At 39.5% G+C, this 20,476-nt stretch overlaps 1 long non-coding RNA gene across 1 annotated transcript; it reads left to right on the forward strand.

The window, feature by feature from the left end:
- Positions 1–1,747: 1,747 nt before the first annotated feature.
- LOC311146214 lies at positions 1,748–14,630 on the forward strand. The gene is made up of 3 exons (XR_014614662.1): positions 1,748–1,953; positions 11,871–11,920; positions 12,740–14,630. It is a non-coding gene; the product is annotated as an uncharacterized lncRNA (long non-coding RNA).
- Positions 14,631–20,476: the final 5,846 nt, after the last annotated feature.

Raw genomic sequence — 20,476 nt, forward strand, 5'->3', positions numbered from 1 at the left:
TCCCGCCAACGCAGGGTGGGGTCTGTTCAGGGCTATGAATCATACTGTACATCCACGCACACATACACACACACACACACACACACACACACACACACACACACACACACACACACACACACACACACACACACACACACACACACACACACACACACACACACACACACACACAGACACACACACACACACACACACACACACACACACACACACACACAGACACACAGACACACACACATACACACACACACACACACACACCGACAGCATGCACTGAGTTTCCTATGCAGTGAGATTCAGGTGAAGTGTTCCCTGTGTTGGTCTGCCAGTCTGTGTCTGGCTGCCTTGTCTCAAGTCAAAGATAGGGAGTGCGTAGGCAGCCTTTGTTTTCACTTGCCTTCTGGGAAACCTGCCGGACCAAATCGGACATTTTATAGTTTGGTTCTAGACCCCTCCTTTGTCAATCTGCTTTTAGATCGAATTTAGAACGGTTGTCCATTGTTTGGTATTGTCTATTTAAGTGAAGTTATTCAGACAAACAAATGGGAGTGTAAAGTTTGTGAAACTTTTTTTCTGGGATTATAAATGCCTATTCAGGACATCATTTCAACTAGATGAAGTCATAGAAGGCAGGGTCAGGTTGACTTTGAAAGAACATTTAGTTGTTTATTGTTTAGGCTACGTCAAGCTTTCTTTGTAGCCACAGTATTGTGTACCGGAAAGCAATATGCATCCCAGATAATGGGAGAAAAATTAATCCTAATTTGATTGATTTGATAATGTAGTGCTGTTCCCTAGCAACATAACAGTATGCTGTAAATAGAAACTAGTGGACAAATACTGATACCCCTCAGAGGCTCCACACTACACCTTTAGTTTGGGCGTGTCATTTATAAATGATTAGTCTTGGGGGGTAAGATAACAGGCTCGGATGTACTTTTCATAACAATATACTGTATTGTCACAAATCCAAAGAAAATAAAATAATGTTCGAAATAGGTACAACAGCCTTTTCATGCTCACAGACAACACTTTAATGTCATGTTAATTTGGCACTCATTACCCCAAAGAAACACAACATTTGTTTACAAACTACAAATCACTAATTTCATATGACGGATTCCACATAGCCCTTATTACAGAGAGTAAAACACATGTAGCAATGAGATCGACCAAGATTACACAGCAAACACAATAAAAATGGCAGAGCAAGTTGTGCTATAGAAATTGTGTGCTTCTTTGTCCTAAAGAGATCCATATGTATGAAGCGGGATGAATGCTACATGGTGCCCACTCATAGAGGAAAGAGGTGCAGCTGGTTGTCATCAGTGACGAGAATTAGGATGAAGAGAACCCTTAACTACAGGCCCATGTGCCTACGCACACACCAACCACACACACACACGCATGAAGGCAGACATAATTGTATATTCAATTACCACTAGGCACTGAGACCATATATCTCTATAATCCATGGTGTTTAAAGCCAGAGCCCACCACACACCTACTTACGTATTTAAAATAGAACCTCTAGCTGAATAAAATAAACATCCTGAAAATCACCACCGCGTCATAATCCTCTTTTCAAAACACAACCTACTACATGGCTATTTGAGGGTTCGTCTGAGCAGAAAACAGGAGTTTCCTCCCACCTCTGGGGTTATTTAAGGAAAACTCAGTGTTTCCCTCTCCATGCAGTTCTGGGTGTGGTTTTGAAACTTCTGTGAATGATGTGTATGTCTTTGACTCAGTCCTTAACTTAAAGAGGGGAGGAGGAGCGTATTAGTTGGAGCACAGTTTGAGCTTGGGGTTGCACTGGAGCTAAGGAGCAACTTGTATGATCTGCTGTATTCTCTGTTTAAGCAATGGCTTTAGGATCATCACACTAAGGGCATATAAAGACCATTGGGCTTTAAATCAATCCCAAGTGAAAGCTGGCAGTACTTTTGTGTGAGTAAGACAGTGCTTTTCTTCAATCTTGACATTTCTAGTTTGTGTCTAATGTAAAAATGAATTCTTATAGCAACCGTCTAACTACATACAATAACTTCAAGATTTGTGTTGCAAATGGAAACTGTGATCGTATGATATATGCTGCAGTATACTACTTTCCAGTAAGTACTTGGAGGACTTTTTGATCCTTCAGAGCGGTTTGGGTCTCCAGCATGTGTAATGTGCATTTGGTTCTCCCTTGAATTTCCTCTGTGGACCCATACAGGGAATGAATGAAAAGGTTATCCTCTTTCAGTCGACTTTGTACTATTTTTACATTACTTAAGATAACCTTTTAGATAAACCTACAGTATATCAGGTTTAGTACCGTATAGCCTCCAAAAACACCTATTGTATACTGTATATGACCTGTAGAGGGAAGAGATTCAATAGAAATTCAGTGTTTTTGTTTAGACTTAGAAAGAATGCAAATGTCAATTTGAAGATTAACACTGCATTGAATCAAAGCCAGAAACTTTAGGACTTGCCAGTCCCCAATTGATATCTCTACTTATTTTTTATCCTCAATAGTTGAGTTATCAATAAAAAATATACCAAAAAGGAAAATACTTTTGTCAGTATTCAACATTATGCTGTTGTTTCACTGTGTACTTTGGACAAGACCGCACTTTTTGTTTAGTTCTAACGATGACCTGGAAATTCTAGGGGCCACATTTTGTTTCAATGTGTTGTAGATGTACTTGAAATGGGATCCACAAGGACTATAATTGATTTTGCTTTGTGATGGTTGCAATCAGGGAAGGAATTGAACCAACATATTTTATGCGCTTTTAGTGCACCTCATTCAGAGGATCACAATCCTTTTAGTATTGGTGGCAGCATAGAAATAGTTCTCATACACCTCCTATATTCAGTATGTGTACCAAAGTCATTTTTTGTTATAGCCTGGACATATTGCTTTAAATCAGAAATTCTAGCATGTAGCCACATCTAACAATATTGCTAGAATCGATTAGATCTGTTTACGTGAATGTAAACCTCCCCTGCTTCATTGCTTATATGGCTCTCCTTAAAAATGAATCAAATATGAGAGGAGGAAGGAGGGAGAAATAAACAACTGTAACACAGGCTTCAGAAGTTAGAAGTTGTATAATGAATAAGAAAGCCGGGCCATGTGCCTGCTCACTCTCTCTTCCCTTTCTCTCTGGGCTGGGTGTTGGCACAGAGGGAGGAAGTAAGCTGCCTTTTCTACCTAACATCACTGAACGATTAGAACAACACTGTGGTTCCCTGTGTAGACAGTTGCTGGCCAGTTGGCCATTATACTATAGCAGGGTTCTGGGGTTCTTCAGCTAGCATTATACATCTTACTGAGATTCTCCAGCAACAGTACTTCACTGGAAGAAAATACAACTAACCTACTGTACATATTCTTACTGAATGTAGAGATTTCTTTTTAAAGACACTGTCCAGACAGGACTGAGTAGAGTTGGCTCATTGATATGTATAGTTTCCACAAACGTCAATGGCAAAGGGATGGGTCCTGTTTAAACAATTGGGATGGTTTATTTGTAATGTTTCTTCAAAAATGACTTTTTACACTGAAAATATTGATAATATTCAGCAAACAGTGTGCATATACTGGAATAGATGTCTTTATATATACCACCACCAAAACCAATATTTAATATGTTCACAGTATATGGTTATATACTCACTGAGCTCCGCTCTGAAATCTAACTTCATGTAGCATTAATATTTCAATGGAGATATATCTGAACCATAGAGAGTGAACACGGCCTGTACCAAACAATTATGTTGTCGGTATTATTTCCTATGAGTTCTTATTGACGGAAAGCCTTGCAATCTGGACTTCAATTGGGCTCATAGTAACTTTTTACATTTCATTGTAAGAATCAGGAAATTACACAAATGATCAATATTGAAAATTAATTGATTGAAAGGGAACCAATTCTACACAAAGCGTCATACTACGGCACAATATGTAAATTGAATCATACAATATCAGATTATTTTGAAAGAAAATCCTTGATGGTCATGAGTAAATGGATATAAAACATAGCATATTGAATAGAATAAATACATGATAAAAAAAAAATACATATCCTCTATCATATATTTATTTAGATATTGCTTATTTATTATTTGTTTAGTCCTAAATAGAAAGAGATAATACATGTATGTCATTATATTTTGGCTGCTTACATTCAGCAACAATATCACTGTTGAATGTAATTCAACATTTTCCATTGAGTAATGTTTGTGGGAAAAAACTGTTGATTTCCTTCGTGAATTTATGCATCTGGATATGTAATTGCATGGTGTTACAGGTGGAATATAGATTTATATACACGATTATCCATGTGTCAGTGTTTAATATGGCCTAATGTATAAATCTGATCCTAGATTTCATTCTGGGTGACAAATATACAGAATAATCAGATCTAATATTGACCTAATAATAAAAACAAGTTATGAAATAGAGGCATATAGTATATTACATACTATACATGTATAACTATATAGAATAAAGTTAACAATAACAACACTGTCCAACCCTTACTCTTTACACCAAAGTTATGTTAGCTTCCAAGGACACCATTACATTCAATATTATGAAGTAAGCAATATATTTCAGAGGTATTTTAGAAGGGAAAGACAAAGAGAGAGAGTGAGAGAGAGAATGAAAGGAGACAGATAAGAGAGGTAGGTAGAGAGAAAAAAGTAGAGTAGGCGGACAAAAGGAAAGAAGAAAAGAAAGGCCAATTACAGGCGAGGAGCTAGCGTGAGAGATTCTGTTCTCCAAAGCTTGTTTACAGGAAGTCCTCTAAGGTCCAACAGATGGGTGCATTCACAGAAATACATTTTATTGCATTTTTCCAAGCCTCATAAAGTCCCCAAATTCTGTCTACCTTAATACGTGTGGGAAAACAACGTTGTTGCTGCTACTCGTCTCACCACATCTATTCGGAAAGTGATATGTGGGTACTCATGTCGTTTTAATTTTTACGTTTATTAATGACTCAAAATGTGTAATTTCTATAGAGTTTAGTTTTCTTTATTCTTTAAATTTTTATAAATTTTATACCTTTATTTAACCAGGTAAGCCAGTTGAGAACAAGTTCTCATTTACAACTGCGACCTGGCCAAGATAAATCAAAGCAGTGCGATAAAAATAATATATGGAATAAACAAAAACGTACAGTCAATAACACAATAGAAAATAGAGAATATATATACAGTGTGTGCAAATGTAGTAAGTTATGGAGGTAAGGCAATAAATAGGCCACAGTGCAAAATAATTACAATTTAGTATTAACACTGGAGTGATAGATGTGCAGAAGATGATGTGCATATAGAGATACTGGGGTGCAAATGAGCAAAATAAATAACAATGTAAATAACAATATGGGGATGAGGTAGTTGGGTGGGCTAATTACAGATGGGCTGTGTACAGGTACAGTGATCGGTAAACTGCTCTGACAACTGATTCTTAAAGTTAATGAGGGAGATAAGTGCCATGAAATCTCAGTCATGTCATGCAACACCCAATTGGAAAAGCCTGTACACACTTCATCTATTTTTATGACTCTCTAATTTCTCTCAAAGCTTTTGCATTTTGACTACTTTCTTTGGCGATGGTAGGAAAAGGCTCTGTTTCGTTTCAAGCAGCCAAAGTATTACTTTGGTCTGAGCCTGGTTTGATTCAAGTTTGTGTCCTTAGAGTTTACTTTGAACTCTGAACATACTCACTGGGTCCATGTTGTGAAGTAAATAAAGTTAAGGGTTATTTTGCTTCCAGATTCCTGGCATTTAGTGACTAAAGAGGTTTCTTTGGAAGTAATTTGGCAAATGCTGATAACCTCAACATAATTATTTGTTTACTCCACACACAAATGTAAAACATCCTAGGGAGTTTGAAATAAATACCTATTGTTATTCTTAGATTTAAAAAAAAAAGATCCTTGACATGGTCAAATAACTCAAGCATAGATAGGTTAAAAAATATAATAATTTGGCACACAGAAACTAGAGGCCATGAGTAACTTGGTCAAAAAGAATGGCGCCGATTGGCCTATAGGTGGCGCAGTCTCACTTTAACCTTCATATCCACCACCCTGTTTGACCTAGAGACGTTAAACTTTGTATTTAGGTGTCTTTCCTTATGCTATACAAATTTGCCTCAAACACCCATAAGGTCCGTCAGGATAGATTTTTCTCCATCTTGGACATTTTTGAAAACCTTTGAAAAACTTCTCATGAACCACAAGTTGGTATGTAGGCCCATGGTACATCTCTTAACTTAGTTTGAGAAAAGCTAAGGGATTGGTTAAGAGATGGCTGAGTTATTGATCCTGGAAATCTGGAAATCCGATTTTTTACGTGTCCATGTAAATCCACTTCACAATGGCCTATCAACTTGAAACTTTTAGGGTAATCAAAGACATTACCATGATGAACCATGTTAAAGGTGCAATATGCAGAAATTGCTCCACCATTTCCTGGTTGCTAAAATTATATTAGTTCGCCTAATTTTAATTTATGTGACAAAACAAGCAAGTATAATGTAGAGAATCATTGTACCATCTAAACTGTGGTGAAATATATTTTCCATAACCAACATTTTTGTATTTTCAGCTGTTTGAAGCTGGTGTACAAAACCGAAAGTAAAAGACGCAAAAACGAAACTTAAGAACGGGAAGCATAGAAATAGAGCACATAGAACAGATCTACCGCTTCTTAGACTTGCTTCCAATGAGATTGACATATCTATAATCCAATTTCTATGTGAATTTGGTCAGAGCACCCAAAAAGTTAGATATTGCAACTTTAAGGTTGGCATTGACTTCTTAAAAATAAGGAAACTATTAACTATGTAACAGTAATGCTTAAAATAATCATGAAAAATCAAAGTCTAATTCACTCCAAATTCGTTCTTTGGGCTCATCACAATAGTCACTAAAGAGTTTGAGGAAAAATGCTAAAATATGCAAAAAATACTTCAGAAATCTTCTAATGAACCATAGGACCAAATGACACACACAAAAAATATTTTACGTGTCCACTTAAACCACCGTAAATCCACTCCACAGTAGCCGATCAACTTGAAACTTGTCATCGCTATTATTGACATCCCTAAGATGAACCACATTGAATTAGGAAACTATTAAAAAATTAATTCTTCACATATGTAATGCTATTGCTCAAAATGAGCTTCTCCTTATGAACCATACGTCAGATTCACTCTACATTTTGTATTTAGACTCATGATTGCACATAAAGGATAGTTCCTACAGATAGAGTGCTTTCTGTGTTATCCAACTTATACTACATTAAATTTTTTTACATTTTAGTCATTTAGCAGACGCTCTTATCCAGAACAATTTACAGTTGGTGAGTGCATACATTTTTTTTTTTTTTTTCATACTGGCCCCCCGTGGGAATCGAACCCACAACCCTGGCGTTGCAAGCGCCATGCTCTACCAACTGAGCTACACGGGGACCATGACCAAAAGTATGTGGACACCTGTTCGTCGAATATCTCATTCCAAAATCATGGGCATTAATGTGGAGTTGGTCCCTGCTATAACAGTCTCCACTCTTCTGGGAAGGCTTTCCACTAGATGTTGGAACATTAGCTCTGGCTCGTAGTCGGCGTTCCAATTCATCCTAAAGGTGTTCGATGGGGTTGAGATCAGGACTCTGTGCAGGCCAGTTAAGTTCTTCCATACCGATCTCAACAAACAATTTCTGTATGGACCTTGCTATGTGCACGGGGGCATTGATCTTAGGCTTGTGTGCGGCTGCTCAGCCATGGAAACCAATTTCATGAAGCTCACAATGAACAGTTATTGTGCTGATGTTGGTTCCAGAGGCAGATTGGAATTCGGTAGTGAGTGTTGCAACCGAGGACAAACGATTTTTAGGCGCTACGCGCTTCAGCACTCAGCGGTCCCGTTCTGTGAGCTTGTGTGGCCTACCACTTCGCGGCTGAGCCGTTGTTGCTCCTAGACATTTCCACTTCACACTCCACACTTACAGTTGACTGGGGCAGCTCTAGCAGGGCAGAAATTTGACGAACTAACTTGTTGGAAAGGTGGCATCCTATGACGGTGCCAGGTTAAAAGTCACTCAGCTCTTCAGTAAGGCCATTCTACTGCCAATGTTTGTCTATGGAGACAGCATGGCTGTGTGCTTGATTTTATACACCTGTCAGCAACGGGTGTGGCTGAAATAGCCAAATCCACTAATTTGAAGGGGTGTCAACATACTTTTGTATATCTGGTGTATCTTGTGTCCTTTCTGTCGTCCTGTGAACCCCGTTCATTGCTGCTCGTAGCTTTAATATTATTATTTTTTGAATACATAATAATTAGATAGAACCATTGTTAAATCTTTGTAACAAGGATGGTAATATGATCATATTCTTCTGACAACAGTCACTTATAGATAATATTTTCTGTTGCAAATTCTATCAAATGTTTTTGCTATTAACAGATTCTGAAGTTTCAGATGTTTTAGGTTTGATAAATTTACAAACAGGTATAACACTTGTGATTTGCATGAACATAAGGTTGATGAATAGCAATGTACTTTCTTTCTGGTGCCATTTAGCCTCAGTAAAGAAGAAACATCTTAAAAAACACGAAAACATTTTTTTTTGTTAATTACTGTTTCGCTCTGAATTATAATCATAGTGAACTCGTGAACCTCGCAGTTCACGAGTTCACTTTGAATGACAGGTATTTCCATGTTAACATAATTTCAAGTCATTGCTACATGTTGATTTGAGTAGAAAAAGTGAAATAGGTGCCATTTAGCATCTCCTATTTCTACTGGTGGATTTGTCTGCCATTTTAGTGGTCTAGTTGGGTGGTTGTTATTTTGGCCTGGCAGTCAGGACAGGTCCCTACACTCCCTAGTCGAGCCTGAGGCCTAGTGGTTGTTTGAGCCTCTCTATTCTCTTGTCTCCAACTGAAGTTATCAGTGCTGCTGTCTGCCTGCGTCATGGCTCATCTGAGTGACCCCCACCTACCCTGCCAAACAGCCAAAGGCCCACTCTGATCTGCTCACTCCCTATGTCCCATCTGGGAAACAAAGTCAACTATAACTAGAAACTAGAAACCCGCCCACCCTTTCCCAATATGCAATGACTCCTTTGTCCACTGCTGTGTTTCCTCTCCGGCAAGGACACAAATGGCTTCTGACTAAGGGCCAGACCAATCACGTGCTGTCCTTTCCTCTGGCCTGCCCCCAGAGTAGAGTAATCGTCTAGCCACAACAGCTGAGACTGTGAAAATCATGGTCAATGAAGGAGAAGGTTTCTGGCACTACTTAAAGACTAGGAGACGAACTCCATGATTGTCTGGCAGTCAGTGGCAGTAGGACTGTAATGCATGAGCAAATCTCAGTGTCGAATGTTGGATTCTAATGCTGGAAAGTGAGGTGCCAATGGCTGGTCTCAAATGGAAGTAATTTAGCCTAGAGAGAGAGAGCTTCTGCAATTCTAGACATGTTGGAGACATCAATTTTAAAAGCGGGTACTATGGGGAAAGGACATTTTTCATCCAACTTTCATCCAGGAATCTGACAGCACTCTTAGCCATAGCATTCATTTCCCAGAAAGATGGGTCAGCAGACAATTTCCATTTTGATCTAGATAGCATCTCTTTGTCAGTGATTTAGAGAGACTGGCCAAGTACAAACTCTCCCTGAACATAAGAGTACGACCTCAGAAGTTCCCAGAGTAAGAGAGTTGATTAAAGCAGACTAAAGCTTGTTAGCTTGTATGGGGAAGTATGTACAGTATAAATGTGAGTATTCTTCATGAAACTAATATATTATGAAGTGGTGTTCACCGCACAGGGCTGATCTTCATACAGACATTGCGGAGGGATCCTACCAATGCCATTACCACAGGGCTTTGTGATCTGTCCATAGACTTAGAGCAGCGATACTCTCCAATTTTGTGGACAGGCTTATGACGTCACATGTAAAATCTTGACATGTTTTGACAGTCGACTTTTAGAAGTTCATATAAGTTATAATTGACTTGGGGTGAAAATGAATTTGCAATAAATAGGTTTCTGTATGATTTCTTCTTTTTTTTTTTATGTATGAACATAACAGCACACACACCTGTTCATTTAATACATCTGAAAGGCTTTCAAATTGAAAATCTGTTCTTTCTTCGTGTCCTTTTGACACCCCTCTTACATCAATGTATTTAATTCAATGGCATCCTATCTTCCAATATAAGCTCTCTTCGATTTTATTTAGTCATTCAAGTGTTTCTCTAGGCTATAAAGAGATGCAAATGAGAGAGTGAGCAGAGGGCACAAGTAATTTAACTTTAAAGATGAGGGTTAATTCAGTAGTCTGTCTCCAGGAACCTGACCAGTTTAATTAACATTAATTTAGCTGTCAGACTTGGAAGGGAGCTGTCCAATGCGTTCAAGCCACAAGACGTCTGCTATCTGCATTGCCATAGTCTAAGACTAAGTAACTGTAAGCATGATTAAGAGGCATGATTGACAAATGATGCAATTAAAAACTTTTATCAGACGATACACTGTCATTCATTTCTAGTATGATCCATATTTATTATGCATCCATTTCCCTCCCCCCAAGTTTGAGATGGTCACTGCTGCTAGCCTAAATAAAGTCTACTGACCACAAAGTTCAAATGAAAACGTAGAATTGTGAAACGACGATGATGATGGCGTAACATTTTCCATTGCACCCATTATTAGCCCCTGGGTCAGTCAGTCAGTGACGACCAATGAAGTGTTAAAAGCCGAGTGCAGCGGAAAGAGATAATCGCACGCTATAAACGATACAAGAAGATTAGTGTTTATTCTGGATTGGACACTTGTATTTCCTGTTCAAGAAATCACTGTAATGGAATAAATATTTTGAGAGGCCATGTTTTGGCCTTTGATTCTATTTTTGGATTGCTTGTCCACTGTTAGGGAGGAGAGGTCCCCTGCTTCTGAGCTGTGTGAGAAGTAGGGCAAACCTTTAGTCTCAGTCCATCAGAAATAGCCACTGCTGCTCTCTCTGTATCAAGAGGTCCACGTAGATGACTGTAGCCCCTGTAATTCTGTCTGTCTGAGTATTTTATACTCATCTAGGTTATGTTGTGTATATTCTGTGGCAAAGTGAGGAGTTGAGTTAGTTGTGAGAAAATGTAGTAGTCATCGTGGTCCTCTATTCAATCACATTTATTTATAAAGCCCTTTTTACATCAGCAGATGTCACAAAGTACCTATACAGAAACCCAGCCTAAAACCCCAAACAGCAAACAATGCAGATGTAGAAGCATGTTGGCTGGGAAAAACTCCCTAGAAAGGCAGGAACCTAGGAAGAAACCCAGAGAGAAACCAGGCTCTGAGGGGAGGCCAGTCCTCTTATGGCTGTGCTGGGTGGAGATTATAAGAGTACATGATTCTTCAAGATGTTCAAAGATGACCAGAAGGGTCAGATAATAATCACAGTGGTAGTAGATGGTGCAACAGGTCAGCACCTCAAGAGTAAATGGGACTGTGTTTTCCACATATAAATAGAATGGTTGTCCATGCACAGCACTGGTACTCATCTCTGGTAGTCTTCTGAAGCTGCAGTGTATGTTAGTTGTCATTCTGCAAATGTCCACAACCATTTTTCCACCTGGAGAGATGGGTGACGTCGATGCCAATATAGACATCAATTATGGATAGGCTCTGTTGCACAACAACAACAACACCCTACATATATTGCAGTTACTGATACTTTCTTTAATCTACTGAGTCTTATAGGTTTCCATGGGACAAATGTGTAATGATTGAAGGATGGTTAATTATTCTCTTTACCTCCCTTTACCTTTAAATTATTCTCTTTCACTGTCTTTACAGTATTGATCTCAGCGTTTTAGAAGACTTCCAACATACACACCATCCTAAGGGTGAGTATGTTTCAATGTATAGTGAGCTGGACATTAACTTTTAAGTGTTGATGTGGTTGATGCCATAATGACGTGCTAGGTAGTATCTAATAGAAGTACTTCCACTGAGTGGCAGTGAGTAGCTATTGCATGTAAGGCCATTTAAATGTACACTGTATGTAGTGCAGTGAGGACCACAATAGAAACAAGTCTTTGATTTTTGTGTATATAATCCTCTGAAATGTTGGTATATGTATTTGTTGCCTGGTGTGGCTTCTTTATGTATTTTTAAATAAAAACAGCAAGTGGCACACATACATCTAAGTGACATAATCATTCATTTAATTGACATAATTTGTCCTGTGTGTATGACTGTGAATACAATGCAAAATAAGTGAATTAACAGTACTGGTCATATTGTTATCAGAAAGCACATGGCCAAAGCATGTGGACAATATAACTACATCCAGTCCAGTGCGAGGTTCTTCTAAACAGGCATAGAGTGTGTATTTTGCCCAGGTGCATCAGTGAATGTGAGCCCTCCTTCTACAGGACTGTTCCTACAGGACTGTTAAAGAGAGGACGAGGAGGGGGAACTGTGAGCTCAGGGAGGGACGTGTGTTAACTGTAATTACAGGGTGATGAGTGGCTGGACTCGGCCATACTGCACAGACACCTGCCCTCTGTCTGTCTGCCTGTCTGTCTGTCTGTCTGCCTGTCCGTCCGTCCGTCCGTCCGTCCGCCTAACTGTCTCTCTCTCTCTCTCCCTCTCTCTCTCTTTCTCTCCCCCCCACCCCCCTCTTTCTCTCTCTGTCTCTCACGCCATCCTACATGGGGCAGCCAGTGGGATTCCTGGCAGAGTGATTTGGTATTGTGTCATAAAATCACATTGCCAGGGATTTCTAACCAGCTGCATGCCACCCACTTCAACATCATCTCCATCCAATCCCGCTGGAGCCTGTTGCCTTCCTCAACCTTAGTCCACCGTCACCATGCTACATGTTCTGTCAGAAGCTCACCCAGGATGAGGATCGTCACACTACTGAGGCCAATGACTCTCATGGTCAGGATATACTGTAGATAACGGCCTCTTACTTTCCTCAGCATTTTAATAACGCCACAGACAAGCATTATTTTCTACAAATGTGAAATGTTCCATAACATCTAAATGTGGTTTCCCAGTCCCTTGACAGTCTCAACACCCCACTCTAAAGTGGTAAATATAATCTAGCAGTTTATTTAGGCAGGGATATACCAACAAGGATATTGTCCATAAGCCATCGTCTCCAAATATCTCCACAAGTGAACGTAACTCAGTTCTGATCCATATCTAAAAGCTCATACTGTTTGGATAAAATAAGAAAAAAACTGAAAACTGAAAAATGGATACACAAGAGAAATGGAGGACATCTGGATCTAGTGATACATGGTTCAGAGTTTCCTGAGGTGCAGGACTTAGCCAGCTTTGTGAACAGATCTGTGAAAGCCCATGTTCACAGTGGCTAAGTTCCGCTCCTCAGAGGCCATCTCTCATCAGCAGTGGAGTGAAACCCTGGACATGATGGAGGGGCGAGCAAACACTGTCGGGAGGGAGGGGAGTGATGGGAGAGGAGGGGGCAGGCCAGGGTCTCATACAGGAAGGAATCACAGGAAATGTCTCATTGGGAAAACCAGTAACAATCTAATTGTCCCATTGGGAAAACCAGTGACAATCTAATTGTGAACCATGCTCCCATTTTCAATCAGGTTGGTCAAGTCGAGGGGCACGGTCAAAGCCGTTCTAAATTGCTCTGGAATTTAGAGTGATAAACACTCTTCATCATGTCGTGTCTTGGCTGTGAAGTGTTTCGAAGTGGTTTATTTTACAGCACAGCCTATTTATCCCAGAAGGTGCAATGTGTTTGTAAGTTCTAAGGAAATTAAATATGTTATTATGTTATTATTTTCTGCAGTAAGACCTACTCAGTGCTTGTGTGATTTTGAGACTCATTATTAACTACACATGTTGTGTAAATAATCTACTGTGACATTGCGGATGTAAACATTATAATCATGACGATTGCTTGTTGGAATGACTAGTCCACCAGATCACACATGGACTCAGCTGTATGTATGTATATGGACAAAGGGACTGTTCATAATAACTCCCACTACCTTGTGGGTGTGCCTCCCTGTGTTGAAAACGGAGCATTGCGAGTTGTGGGGCTCAACCTCCTGTGCCTACTGAGCTGATAGCAGTTTGATATAATGAGCACTGGCTCAGTTCAGCAGAAACCGGAGTTATGCCTATTAACAAAATGAAACATCAACATAATGCGTTCACGTAATCATGGCAATCAACAAACAGAAAGCAATCAGCAATCAAGGCAGAGAGAAGAAGTTGGTTCACCCCAGTCATCCACTAGATGACCCGAGCCCATGGAGAAATACTGCTCCTGTCATTTGTCCTCTAAATAGATTACAGGAGCAGAGTTTTTCCAGATGTATTTTCTACCGGAGCGTCTAGTTTTATACATCTCGACTTCTAGGTCTATTTAATGTGAAATGTTTTTTCTCTGTGTAAGAAAGGCCCAATAAAACAACAAGTCTGTGTACTTAGATAAGATTGTATATTTCCAAAAAATGAATATGTATTTATCAAAACTTTGCCTCTCCCTCTTTTTGCTTCTCAAAAGGTTATCATAGAGATGGCCTCTAAAATAATCATAAATAAAAATGAAGTGGAAGCATATGCCATCTATCTGTCTTATTTAAGATAGTGTTTGATTACATTAGTGCCCGTTTTAAACCAATGGCATGCTTTACATGCTTTAAAAAAAAAGGTTCTAAAAGGGTTCTTAGGCTGTCCACATAGGAGAACCCTTTTTGATTTCAGGTAAAACCCTTTTTGGTTTCAGGTAGAACCCTTGGGTTCCATGTAGAACCCTCTGTGGAAAGGGTTCTACATGGAACCCAAAAGGGTTCTACTTGGAACCAAAAAGGGTTCTTCAAAGGGTTCTCCTATGGGGACAGCTGAAGAACCCTTTTAGGTTCTAGATAGCAGCTTTTTTTCTAAGAGTGTACAGACTGAGTGCACTGCTGTCTGACTCATAATCTGTCGGCACAACATGGTCTCAGAGTATTATTCTGTTCGTAAATAAGAGACACTTCATTTAGAATGATATGTTACGTTTTGTATGATATGTATTAATCCATCATCCATTTCGTGTTACGAATTACAATTTGTATGATTCGTTACGAATTGCATTCCGTGGCATATGTTACAAATCGCCATTTGTACAAAATGTTACCAATTCGCAAAACATACAATATGTTAAGAATTTGCTAAACGTATGATATGTTACGAATCCCAATTTTTTGCGGCTAACGTTAGCTATGTGGCGAGGTGGCTAACGCTAACGTTAGCTAGCTCTAGGGGTTAGTGTTAGGAGTTAAGGTTAGGGTTAAGGTTAGGAGTTAGGTTAAAGGGTTGAGGTTAGGGTTAGGGAATGGTTACCTAAAAGGGTTAAGGTTAGGGTTAGGGGAAGGGTTAGCTAACATGCTAAGTAATTGCAAAGTAGCTAAAAAGTAGTAAGCAGTTGCAAAGTTGCTAATTAGCTAGAATTATGAGATTCGAACATGCAACCTTTGGGTTGCTACACGTTCACGTTATGAACATGCAACCTTTGGGTTGCTACACGTTCACATTATACGCCCACCCCCCCACCCCAACCAACCATCCTCCTTTCGTTTTTTTCCTTAAGTAACCTTCTATCTTATGTAACCATACCAAACGTAACATATCATACTAATTTGAGTGTCCCGGATTTACGTTTACTATGCTACATCTAGTCTGAGACCAGTCTGGTCGGCATCATGACACATAAAGAGGCGTGTTTGGTTTTACAGAGGGGTTAGATTCATCACAGCTGTCTAACCTCCACACAGTTAAATAATGTCAGTTCTGAGGCGGCCGGGTTGCGTGCGACTGGATCATATTTTCCTCATTTTCTCCTCATGCTCTGAGAAAAACTAGGGACAGTTGCCACTTTGTTGTCATGATAAGCACGATTGGGGCCAATTTTCTGTCTTCAAGTAGAGAGTTAAAAAACAACCAAGTACTGTACACATGCAGTATATACTGTATGGCTGCTCTATGATAACAGTTAATAGATTGCTGTGACAAGACTCTGAACCATGTTCAATTCAAATCAAATCAAATCAAATCAAATTGTATTGGTCGAATACAACAGGTGCAGACATTACAGTGAAATGCTTACTTACAGCCCTTAACCAACAGTGCATTTATTTTTAACAAATTAAGTTAAAAAAATAATAAAATAAAAAAAATGTTGAGAAAAAAAAGAGCAGAAGTAAAATAAAATAACAGTAGGGAGGCTATATATACAGGGGGGTACCGGTGCAGAGTCAATGTGCGGGGGCACCGGCTAGTTGAGGTAGTTGAAGTAATATGTACATGTGGGTAGAGTTAAAGTGACTAGGCATAAATATTCAAAACTATACCTCATGTCCGATATATGATAGATTTTTTCACATAGTATTACAGTAGTGGAGGAGACAGATCATGATGAACAGGTACTCTTTAAGGAATACCTGGGATAGGATAAAGTAATCCTTCTACCCCCCCCCCCCCTAAAAAAAAAAAAAAAGAATTGTGAAGTGGTTATCCCACTGGCTATAGGGTGAATGCACCAATTTGTAAGTCGCTCTGGATAAGAGCGTCTGCTAAATGATGTAAATGTAAATGTAAATGTAAACTAATCAATATGTCATAGTTTGACCTCAGAAGACAAGCGTGCCAAAAGTGAAGGGCTTATCTGTGATTTACAACTATCTAATAACCCGTCTGCCTGGAGATATTGACATGTAGCATTTCACTTTGCTTGACAGGCCTACGGGTGAACTTTCTGAAGGAGTCTTCATGAACAATTATACCCCTTCTCATTTACTGTAGATGTATGGTCGTGTGAGAGGAAAAGTGAAACAGAGGAAGTATTGACATTGGCATACAGTACATCATGATTGGCATTATAAAAGATGCATACTTCTTACATTGACTTTTTGGGGGCTGTGGGGAAATACTGATGATCATACTGATAGATTGCATATGTCTTTAGTTCAGTAGATATCATCTAGGCTATACGTGTACTAAGACAGATTTAATTTTAAGACTCACCGGTCACAACAGAGCATCAGCGACATCACTTTGGCAGAATTTTCTTCATTTTTCAAAGGAGCCTCAATGTTTAGTCAATAGTCTGTACCTATATTAGAAATATTTAAAGTGACTGATGCTGTTTACAGCAAACTATATCTAAAATGCATGGCTTAAAAGGACAAGGAAATGGTAAATAGGGATATAAATCATTGCCATAAAGTAGAAATCCTTTTTTTGTGTGCATGTAAGACTAAACGTTGTTTTGACCTGTGTGAATATGCTCTGACCCAAATCAGTACTGCTCTATCCTGTTTTTGTCAGGGTACGACGTATGGATAAAGTATTCTCTATCCAGTAATTCATGTGTAATTACTGTGTCAGATATTTTTCTGTGTGAATACCTGCGGCAGGTAGGCACACATCTTACCATTAGCTTGCTATTAGTTTTACTGTTTCACATGATCTCACATCAGATTTCCATAGACCTAGCGTCTGTCACAGGCTTTCACCTGGGCAGCCGAGGCTACCATAGACCAGACGTTTTGAAATGTAGCTTGAATAACAGTATTTTGCACATTTACATAAAAATGAAGGAAATGTATAAATGTCAACATAACCATGTACTGTATGTACTTCAATATCTCTCTATTTCTAATAGACATCTTCACTCACTAGGCAACCACATCCAGTCTGATTTTAAAGTGCCTTTATAGAGGCAGTTACGTAATCTTTAAAAGCCACACATTTCAGGTAGAACACGCATGCACATACTTGCATTATAAAGACGGAGATACAGGGGGCGAAGGTTGGGGTGTCTTGTGAGGATTCATAGGCAAGTGAGTAAATTGCCACTACCATCGGTTCTATTGGCCAACATGCAATCACTGGAAAACAAACTGGATGATCTACGGTCGAAACTATCCTACCAAAGGTACATTACAACTGCTTGGCATCCGACCGTAAGGCGCTACAGTGGGTAGTGCGTACGGCCCAATACATCACTGGGGCCAAGCTTCCTGCCATCCAGGACCTATATACTAGGCAGTGTCAGAGGAAGGCCCAAAAAATTGTAAAAGACTCCAGTCACCCACGTCAAAGACTCCAGTCACCCACCCCTTTGTTTTTACACTGCTGCTACTCGCTGTTTATTATCTATGCATAGTCACTTTACCCCTACCTACATGTACAAATTACCTCAACTAACCTGTACCCCGCTCATTGACTCAGTACCGGTACCCCCTGTATATAGCCTCGTTATTGTTATGTAATCTTATTGTGTTACTTTTATTTTATTTTTTACTTTAGTTTATTTAGCAAATATTTTCTTAACTCTATTTCTTGAACTGCATTGTTGGTTAAGGGCTTGTAAGTAAGCATTTCACAGTAAGGTCTACACCTGTTGTATTAGGCGCATGTGACAAATAACTGATTTGATTTTGATTAAAAGCTTTCAGATTAATTTAAAAAAGTATTGTTCTCCATTTTATTCCTTTAAGTCTGTGAAATAGTGTCCAACAGTCCATGAGTCATGAAATGTGTACAAGGAAGGGATGTGTACAAGAGAGGATGGTTGGGGGAACTTTGTCTCATGTGTCTTCCAAACGGATCTGTACATAAACATGATCCTAGTACTTGACAGATGCAATTTTCATTGCCTCTAACGCCCTCTTTTTTTGGCGAGACATTTGCTTCAAGCTTTACGTGTAAAGGCATAGTTCAATGTTTTGTTTATGCAAATCTTTAGCTTAAGATACAATTGAGGTTGGATAAAACTGACAGCTAAAATTATGGGGATATATAAGTGTACTTCCCCTTTCTCTGACTGGAATCTTACCATTCTCCTCAAGGATATTGTGTTTTGTTGATATTCTTAACCATCGACTGAAATTGATTCCATGCTTCAAAAATCTGCGGGCCATAAGTCAATAAAGAACTCCCACTTTGTCAGTACATGGTGTGTTTCACTGAGTTTGCCCAACTAATCACTTAAGCCACCATAACATTACAGAAGGAGTTTCTGGCAGCTGTATAGGCATGGTGCCCATTTAGTAGACACGTAACCTCTTTTGATCTATCATAAGACAGAACTGTAAAGTGTCGTCTTTCTTGGTCACAAAAGTGCACTAAAATGAGATTAAGATTCATGACATCACTGGCTCTGCATGGGCAATCAAAAGTATTATACTTATTGTGTGTACTTACAGTGGGGAAAAAAGTATTTAGTCAGCCACCAATTGTGCAAGTTCTCCCACTTAAAAAGATGAGAGAGGCCTGTAATCTTCATCATAGGTACACGTCAACTATGACAGACAAATTGAGAAAATAAAATCCAGAAAATCACATTGTAGAATTTTTAATGAATTTATTTGCAAATTATGGTGGAAAATAAGTATTTGGTCACCTACAAACAAGCAAGATTTCTGGCTCCTGTAACTTCTTCTTTAAGAGGCTCCTCTGTCCTCCACTCGTTACCTGTATTAATGGCACCTGTTTGAACTTGTTATCAGTATAAAAGACACCTGTCCACAACCTCAAACAGTCACACTCCAAACTCCACTATGGCCAAGACCAAAGAGCTGTCAAAGGACACCAGAAACAAAATTGTAGACCTGCACCAGGCTGGGAAGACTGAATCTGCAATAGGTAAGCAACTTGGTTTGAAGAAATCAACTGTGGGAGCAATTATTAGGAAATGGAAGACATACAAGACCACTGATAATCTCCCTCGATCTGGGGCTCCACGCAAGATCTCACCCCGTGGGGTCAAAATGATCACAAGAACGGTGAGCAAAAATCCCAGAACCACACGGGGGGACCTAGTGAATGACCTGCAGAGAGCTGGGACCAAAGTAACAAAGCCTACCATCAGTAACACACTACGCCGCCAGGGACTTAAATCCTGCAGTGCCAGACGTGTCCCCCTGCTTAAGCCAGTACATGTCCAGGCCCGTCTGAAGTTTGCTAGAGTGCATTTGGATGATCCAGAAGAGGATTGGGAGAATGTCATATGGTCAGATGAAACCAAAATTGAACTTTTTGGTAAAAACTCAACTCGTCGTGTTTGGAGGACAAAGAATGCTGAGTTGCATCCAAAGAACACCATACCTACTGTGAAGCATGGGGGTGGAAACATCATGCTTTGGGGCTGTTTTTCTGCAAAGGGACCAGGACGACTGATCCGTGTAAAGGAAAGAATGAATGGGGCCATGTATCGTGAGATTTTGAGTGAAAACCTCCTTCCATCAGCAAGGGCATTGAAGATGAAACGTGGCTGGGTCTTTCAGCATGACAATGATCCCAAACACACCGCCCGGGCAACGAAGGAGTGGTTTCGTAAGAAGCATTTCAAGGTCCTGGAGTGGCCTAGCCAGTCTCCAGATCTCAACCCCATAGAAAATCTTTGGAGGGAGTTGAAAGTC

The sequence above is a fragment of the Coregonus lavaretus genome (genome assembly GCF_964263955.1).
Source record: "Coregonus lavaretus genome assembly, chromosome: 19".
Taxonomy (NCBI): Eukaryota; Metazoa; Chordata; class Actinopteri; order Salmoniformes; family Salmonidae; genus Coregonus; species Coregonus lavaretus.